Raw genomic sequence first — 8,090 nt, 5'->3', positions numbered from 1 at the left:
CTGCATGGTGCTGCTCTTTGCACTAATTTCGGGTGGTAATTTCAAACATAAGTGCCTCAATGCAGTAACGGTTCTGGGGATGTGGCATGAGATCCCGTTGACTACAGCAGAATTTGTTTTGTATCAACTTGTCAAATTGATAGGAAACAGATACGTGATCCAAAAGGAGAGCTGATGCTTATCAATTCTGCAGGTTTATAGACATCCACGAGCTTTATACAAAATACTATACTATTATGTATTGCAGTTTTCATGTTTTACATCCATGTTTCTTATGTAACCTACTGTTTTGCCCCAGTTTACACAGTCATTGTCTAAATTTTGCCTAAGGCATGCACTATCCTGTTTACATTACAGCTCCCTCACACCTAGCCTGCCTTTGTGTTTCTGTGATTTCCATTTACTTTTTCTGTACAATATCATTGAAAAGTTGAACCTTAAGCAGCTGCAACTCTGTATGGGAAAGGAACACAGATGAAGGGACACAGAGGCACACAGCAAACCTTTTTGTGCACAGATTATGTTGTCTGCTAAATAGTTTTACCATCATGGCTTCCTGTCCTTATCAGAACAGCTGTGTTCCTGCAGACGGTGCCTGTCCAGGGATGCCATTATTGAACAGCGAGATATGATCAAGAATAAGTTGAAGCCTGTGAGAAGTAAATAATGATTAATGCCAGTTGGCATTATCAGTCACGGTGGCTCTGATTGTCTCCACCTCAGATTAATTCCGAGGATCATCTGGGGACGACAGTAGTAACTTTCAATCTGTGGATCTTCACGATGTCAGTACTAGCCTGAACACCAACACATGTGCTTTGATATCAATTCAGTCAGTTAGGCTGCATGCCTGAGGGCATTCCTTAGTTTAGCACAGGTGCAGAGTGTTTCTTTTAATCTTTTGATTCGCTTGTGGAGTGGCAGTGTTGCTGGTTGGATCAGAATTTGTTGTCCGAACTTATTGTGGTGCAATGCTGCTTCTGAGGCTTTAATGGCTGGAGGGGGAATTATTTTTCAACCAATTTCACTTTCGTCCTTTGTCACACAAAAGGCTTTCAGTTTAACCTTGTGACTCTTCCAGAAGACATCAACTCATTTATCCTATTTTGTCAAGTGCTCCCATGCCTGTTCTATTCGAATTTGCCTGCGTTGATTTGTTGACCTTCTCCTCCAAGTCTTAATGGAACAGGGATTGTTTCTGTGTCCAAGCAGTCTGGAGGAGCATCAATGAATCAGGGACCAACACGAATCGACCTGCTCTTTGTTAGTAGCCCCTGATCCCAGGCTGCTCCCTCTAGAGCTGCTGTTTGAAACTGCTGCGTACAGCCGTCAAACTGGTCCCAATGTTGCCTTAACCAGGACAAGCTCTGTCCACACTGAATGGATGATTCTCCCATGCCTGTCAGCCATCAATTGTCCGGCTCTGACAATATTGTGGTTACGACTCTGCCTACACTGCCTATGTGTTCATACCTCCTGATTCCAGTCGCGTTAGCAAAAGTTAATAGCTTCCAGTACCCTTCAACAGCATTATGAACTCCATTCATGTTGCATTATCTCTCCTGGCAACTCTGGACAAGGATGCAAAGATGCAGAGATTCTGGTTTACACCTTTATCTTTCTGTCATTTAATCATTCCTGTACTTCAATTTTGTTTTTCCATTCACTCCGGTTCCCTTCTCTTTCTTTGCCACTGAACCCTTCCAATTGCTGCTTTCTCCAGTTCTGATAAAAACAGATGGCGATTAGACATCAGTTTTACAGGATCAATACAACTATTCTTCCAAATTAAATATTGAGGACTTAATAGAGTACATTGTTATTGTCAAAGAGTACTGTATTTATCCTCAGTTTACTCACCTTGGTTCCTAGACTAGGTAATAGCAGTTTCTCAGACTATTGTGCCGATGATCTTGCCTCTACTGTCAGTAAAAGCCAGTCATTAATGTATTTGAATCTGTCATCAAACTTCTTCACAGGCCAATCTGTTCCCTTTCTCATTTGGACCTCTAAGAGTCTACAACAGATTGTGTGAGTATTTATGTTAACTTTTAATAAATAAACTACGAATAAGATTCATTAAATGTTAGGCATTATACTTACAGGTATTTATTACAAGGTGATCTGCTATAACGCACAGTTTTTCAATGAGAACTTGCTGTATCGCGATTGACATATCAGAAATGCTGTTTCGAAAGGGAAACCTTTGAAAACAATATTATTACATCGCCAACACTTCAGACGATTTTGAAAGCGCAGTTTTTCAAAATCTCACGTTTGCACAAGAATGCAACCATTACGTTACATAAGGACAAAAGAACTAGGAGCACGAGGAGGACATCTGGCCCATTGAGACTGCTCCACAACTCAATATGATCATGGCTGATGTTGTTTGTGGCCTCAGCTCCACTTACACACCTTCTCACCATAACCCTTAATTCCTTTACTGTTCAAAAGATTATCTATCTTAGCTTTGAAAACATTCAACGGGGAAGCCTCAATGACTTCATTGGCAGGGAATTCCACAGATTCCCAACCCTCTGGGTGAAGACGTTCCTTCTCAATTCCGTCCTTAAACTATCTCCTCCTAATTTTGAGGCTATGCCTTTTGTCTCAGTTTCAACCGCCAGTGGAAAGATCTTTTCTACTTCTATCTTATCTATTCTCTTCATAAATGTACATGTTTCTATAAGATGTCCCCCCATTCATGTAAATTCCAATTAATGTAATCCCGGTCTCCTCAGTCTCTCCACAGAAACCAATCCTCTTAACTCCGGAATCAATCTAGTGAACCTCCTCTGCACCCCATCAACTGCCTGTACATCCTTTCTCAAACAAAGAGACCAAAACTGTGAACAGTACCCCAGGTATGACCTCATTAGCATCATATACAGCTATATGATAACTTCCCTGCTTTTAAACTCAATCACTTTCACAGTGAAGGACAACATTCTATTTGCCTTCTTAATTACCTGTTGCATCTACAGCCCAACCATCTGTGATTCATGCACAAGAACATCCAAGTCCCTCTGCCTAGCAACATACTGCAACATTTTACCATTCAAGTAATAGTTATTTTTTACAGTTATTCTTATCAAAATGGATGACTTCACATTTATTAATATCGTACTCCATCTGCCAGACCTTTGCCCACTCACTTAAGCTATCTATGGCCCTCGACAAAGTTTCACAGTCCTCTACACACTTTGCTCTACCACACATCCTCATGTCATCTGCAAATCTTCACACATTAAATGTGGTCCCCAATTCCAATCATCTATGAAAACTGTGAATAATTGCAGTCCCAACAGTGTTCCCCAAAGCACACGATTGGTCACTGATTGCTAACTAGAAAAGCACTCATTTTTCCCATTCTTTGCTTTCTGTTAGCTAACCATCCTCTATCCATGTTAATGCATTGCCTGTATCCATTGCATCTTTATCATACGCAGCAGCGTTTTGTGTGGGACTTTGTTGAATGCCTTTTGGAAATCTAGGTACACGACATATCCTGGGTCCCCGTTGTCCACTGTGCTCGTAATGTCTTCATAGAATTCCAATAGATTAGTTAAGAATGACCTGCCTTTCATGAACACAGGCCTGCAACTGCCAAACGGGACAATTAACAGACACAAGCATGTTCTCCAATACAGAAGTTAAGCTAACTGGTCTATAATTCTCATTTTTTTTTGTCTACCTCCTTTTTTAAACACTGGCAACACCTTTACTGTTTTCCAATCTGCTGGAACTGCCCCAGAGTCCAGTGAATTTTGGAAAATTGCCATAAATGCACTTTTTATTTCTCCTGTAAAGGACCAATGCTTACCTGAGCCACTTTTGTTCTTTCTATATGTTATAGAAATGTTTGCTATCTGGCTTATATTTTGCGGTAGTTAGCTCTCATAATCTATCGTAGTTTTCTTTGCAGCATATTTTTGTGGCTTTCTGTTGACCTTTAAATGTTTTCCCAATCTTTTAGTTCCCTGCTGATCTTGGCCACTTTGTATGCCTTCCCTTTCAGCTAGATAGCCTCTCTTAGTTCCTTAAACCTCACAGAAGAGCTGACAACATTGAAATCTGCACTGCAGCATCCCATTATTCACACTATTGTTAATTTTTGTTTCTTAATGTAGTTTTCATATTTCAGATTATGGGGCAATCAGTTCAGTTCAAATGGGAAAAGACAACTGCAGTCACCAGAGTCACCGAGACCAAACCTGATTTTGTACATGTGAGCATCTCAATTTATATTACCATTTCATTCAACATATAAACAATTCTCCGATTTCCCATCCCTCATCTTTAAGTGGCTGTACTCCAGGGTGAAATCGTATTGACTGTTGCTGAGTCTCGAGCTTGAGCTGGGTGAGGATGGTCTCCCATTGTGAGGTCAGAGGCCTAGCCACAGGGTCACCAGACTCAGGGGCTTGGCTCCATAGCACAGCTTCTATAGGATATCCAGGTCTCAGTATTCCCTCATTGGAAATACACAACCATGAAGGAGCCACAGTTGGGCTCACTGTGGGCTGCACAGTGGACCACTGTCAATTACACTGAGGGCTTTGAGGGCTGGTCCCATGGTTCTCATGGGATATCTGTGCCCAGTCATTCTGCTTGCGAAGTGAATCTTCATGGGTTTAGGACAGGATCTCCTCAACTTGGAAAGATCCTTTCATGCAAAAAGTGATAAATATCTACTGCATGGGGTACCTCAGGGAGAGTATCCTGTTGCAGCAGATTCGAGCCGATTCTGCAACTAGAGATTTACACTGGAAAGTACTTTTCTGCATTACCTCAGTGAGAAAGGAATAATTCCAGAGGCCAGGAATTTTTTGGAATAGCACAGGCTGGATTTCCATGTCAACGTCCTGTGGAAACCTAGACAGAAGACTCCACGGAAATCGCCTCAGGAATTGAAATCTCTGCTGGGAGAGTCGCTGTCTGGAACTCTCCTAAAGAATCTACTGAAGTTGGAAACATTGGAGGGATGCAATTCTGCTGAAGGACTTCTGCCCGAAACTCCAGCTCCTCGAGTGCTGCCTGACCTACTGTGATTTTCCAGCACCACGCTCGATTTTGATCTCCAGCATCTGCAGTCCTCACATTTTACGAAGTTCCACTTCTGTAAATCTGAAGACATGTTTGACAATGAAGATCCCAACCCAATGGCATTTGAATAGTCACTTTGGCCCCTGCCGGCCTCAATACATGCCCAACATCCTTTCTAAACCAACCCTTACCCTTTTGAGACCCTCTCATTGGTTCTACTCCCCCCACCAATCAGCTCCACCTCATTAGCACCACGCACCTCTCGCCTCCCATAAGCAGCCTGCTACTTTTATGGCACTCTAACTCCTGAACCAATACTCTACATTTCTGCTGGGTCTTAAATTAGAATTGCTCCCTGGAAATGTGGAGCTCAGTACTAACATTATTTTCAAAATGATTGGAATGGCAATCACAATCAGGGTATCTGGGCCAGTTTATGAAATAAAGGCTCGGTGCCATTGTTATTGGTGTCATTTTCAACTGAAGCATGAGTTTTGCAACTGCTGAAATGGCGCACCATGTCTGCAACATGTCAAATAAAAGAACTGACCAGGTAAATTCTCTGGCATGCTCAAGAAGTAACAGACTTAGAAGCTGTTGATTCAGTGTGCACGACATAGCAATAAATGTACATATACATTTTAAGTCTAAACTTCTGTGGGTATGATGCAAGGTTATCCTCCCTCTAACAGAGGGAGTAGTGAAGTAGATGGAGGATAGTTTGATATTCTAGCTCAGGATCTTTGTGACCTAACTCTTTTCTCTTGATGCTATTTTTCAGAATTGGATGGACCGACAATACATGACGTTATTTCCTGCTTTAATTTACATGCCAATCATGTGTGGTTTGGCATTCTCTTCTCACGATTGTATAATAAGTGGACACGTTTCTCTGCATTATCTGATTTCAAAAAAACATAGAATGTGTAGAGATAATAACAGTTAAATCAACGATTCAAAATGACAGCCCAGCAGAAACATCTCAGGGCAATTTAGGTCAGTGAGTTTACCAGCGACCCTCCACTCACCCCCCCCCCCCCCCCACCCCACCCCCTCATCCCCCCACCCATCTTCCACAGCTGGGGAATGAATGGGAATGAAACATTACTCAGGTAGAAAACTGATTTCATAGAACAGAATCCCTGCAGTGCAGGAAGAGGCTCATCGTGTCAGACCAGCATCCCAACCCATCCCAGTAACCTTGCAGTTACTATTGCAAATTCACAGAATCTGCACATCTTTGACCTGGGAGAAAGAAACAGGACCACCTAATGGAATCCCACGCAGACATGGGGAGAATATGCAAACTCCACGCAGATAGCCGCCCGAGGCTGGAATCGAATCTGGGTCCCTGGTGTTGTGAGGCAGCAGTGCCAACTGCTGAGTCACTGTGCTGCCCCTTCAGTCTTTGAAATGGACGTTGGAAGAGAAGCCACCAATTTTTAATTTCAATTTCTCATCAGAGCAGCAAGAGGGAAGCGAAATGCCTATGCAGGGACCATTGGATAACTCTATTTGTGGAGGTGATATCTATTACATTCACGTAAACAAGAGGGTATAATGAATTAATCCCTCATCAGTGACAACACGGAGATTGCTCTTGCTGTATGACCTGTAATTAATACTGTTCTGAACGGAAATATCTTCAACATAATCTGTGTCAAGCAGCTGTTTCCCAGCATTGACGATCGAAGAAAAAGCAGAACTGCCCAGAAATAAACCGTGACACATTCCAAGGAATGAAATATATTTGTCTAACAGTCTCATGTTCAACAGTAAATATGGTATGCTCAATTGTTTCAGTTGGATTTATCATAATTTGCATAATCTCAAACTCATCAAGCTTGCTGACTTGTTCATTTTAGTTTCACTAAATTTCTGCAACAAATATGCGTCCTAAACAAGTATTCATGAATGTTTTGCGCATGTGTTCTGTCTGCTCCAGGTTTAAAACTGCAGCTTGGAGTGTTGTGTGTAATCCATGTCTGGGTCCATTGTGGGAGAATGACAGGACAGACCCGGGTTAGACCACTAACCTGCTGCTTTCTGTCACACACCCGTCAAATCCCACAAAGAAGATGGTAGATGATAGGGGAAACTGGGAGCTGACTGAATGAACTGGGTTTAGGAAGATGAGCTTTGAGTGACAGACCTAGAGGTATTTAAGTCTGGCTCAGTTGGCCATTATCTTTTTTCCGTGTGGACTTGGATTGATTAAGGATGAGTATCTGTCTGTTGGTATCCCTCTCTCTCTCGCCGCCCTCTCTCTAGACCCCATTTCTCTTGTCCCCCTCTCTCTAGCATCCCCACCCACTTCGCCCTGTTCCCCCTCAGATTTCCAGGGAGGATGCTGGGCAAGGGGTTGGTCGGGCACGGTGAGCACATGCAAAAATTAACTGGCCTTTTCACTGACTGCTCGGATGCACAGCAAGATCCCATACTCCAGTTGTACGCTGCCACTACCCCCCTCCCCACATCACTGAGGAAAGGTGTTTCATCCAAACCTTCCTTTCTGTTTGTATTTTCCTCAAATATCCCACCGGGTTATGTGACCACTCTAATTTGCAATGACCCGAAATATTATCCCCCACCCACCAAGTTTGCAGCCCCCATGCACTGTACTCTCTGTCTCACCTAATTGACCCCTCCACCAAACCCCCCACCAAACAACCCCCTATAGATTTGTACAAATCTTGCAATGACGCCCAACTCAAATTTGTACCTCCCCAGATTTTGCCGCTCCATTTTGTGCCCCCCACAATCTTTCACCTTGCAACTTTGCATCCCTGCCAAAATGTGTACCCTCTAACTTTGCTGCACCCCACCTCCCAGGTTTGGTCCCCAGAGTTTGGTAGGGGGAGATTAAAAAAATGGAGTTGGCTAATAATTGCCTTTATTCTGTGCCCCTGAGGTTTACCTCTACCCCATTAATGCATCTCACCCCCCAACACATTTTCAGACTTCGCAAAGTGGCCTCCTAACTAATAGTTTGCTGCACCAAAATGTTTTGCTCATTAAATATTGTCCCTTGCCATGTAGCT

General features: G+C 42.8%; 1 long non-coding RNA gene across 2 annotated transcripts; it reads left to right on the top strand.

Moving 5' to 3' along the window:
• Positions 1-1,977: 1,977 nt before the first annotated feature.
• LOC140468544 (uncharacterized) lies at positions 1,978-5,933 on the top strand. Of its 2 annotated transcripts, none has more exons than XR_011955684.1 (3): positions 1,978-2,031; positions 4,148-4,231; positions 5,831-5,933. It is a non-coding gene; the product is annotated as an uncharacterized lncRNA (long non-coding RNA). The 2 variants fall into 2 exon arrangements; XR_011955685.1 differs by lacking the exon at positions 1,978-2,031 and adding an exon at positions 2,745-2,867.
• Positions 5,934-8,090: the final 2,157 nt, after the last annotated feature.

Source organism: Chiloscyllium punctatum, chromosome 47 (genome assembly GCF_047496795.1).
Source record: "Chiloscyllium punctatum isolate Juve2018m chromosome 47, sChiPun1.3, whole genome shotgun sequence".
Lineage (NCBI taxonomy): Eukaryota > Metazoa > Chordata > Chondrichthyes > Orectolobiformes > Hemiscylliidae > Chiloscyllium > Chiloscyllium punctatum.
The sequence above is the reverse complement of the archived record's forward strand: the minus strand, read 5'-3'. Positions and strand labels throughout refer to the sequence as shown.